Source organism: Diaphorina citri, unplaced genomic scaffold (genome assembly GCF_000475195.1).
Source record: "Diaphorina citri unplaced genomic scaffold, Diaci psyllid genome assembly version 1.1 scaffold3112, whole genome shotgun sequence".
Classification (NCBI taxonomy): Eukaryota; Metazoa; Arthropoda; class Insecta; order Hemiptera; family Psyllidae; genus Diaphorina; species Diaphorina citri.
The window spans coordinates 32,756-33,017 of record NW_007380523.1 but is presented as its reverse complement, the minus strand read 5'-3'; positions in this window follow the sequence as shown (position 1 = coordinate 33,017).

The window sequence follows — 262 nt, the reverse complement described above, 5'->3', positions numbered from 1 at the left end:
AGTTTGTTCTTGGTTGTGATCGTTTCTCGAGTCCGCTCCTGGAGGTTTTCCGACATCATCTTTTCAAACTCGGATATGAATTCGTCTTCTTCTTCAGCCAATCTATTTCCTTCTCTGGTAATTCCTTCTGGGAGTCCTTCTTCTTTGAGGATGTCTTCCGTGAGACCTTCTTCCCCGTTATCTTCTGGTAGGTCCTCTCGGTCGCCACTGTAGTCTTCATAATCCTCCGTTATCGGTTCAGTTTCATCATCTTCATCACCTC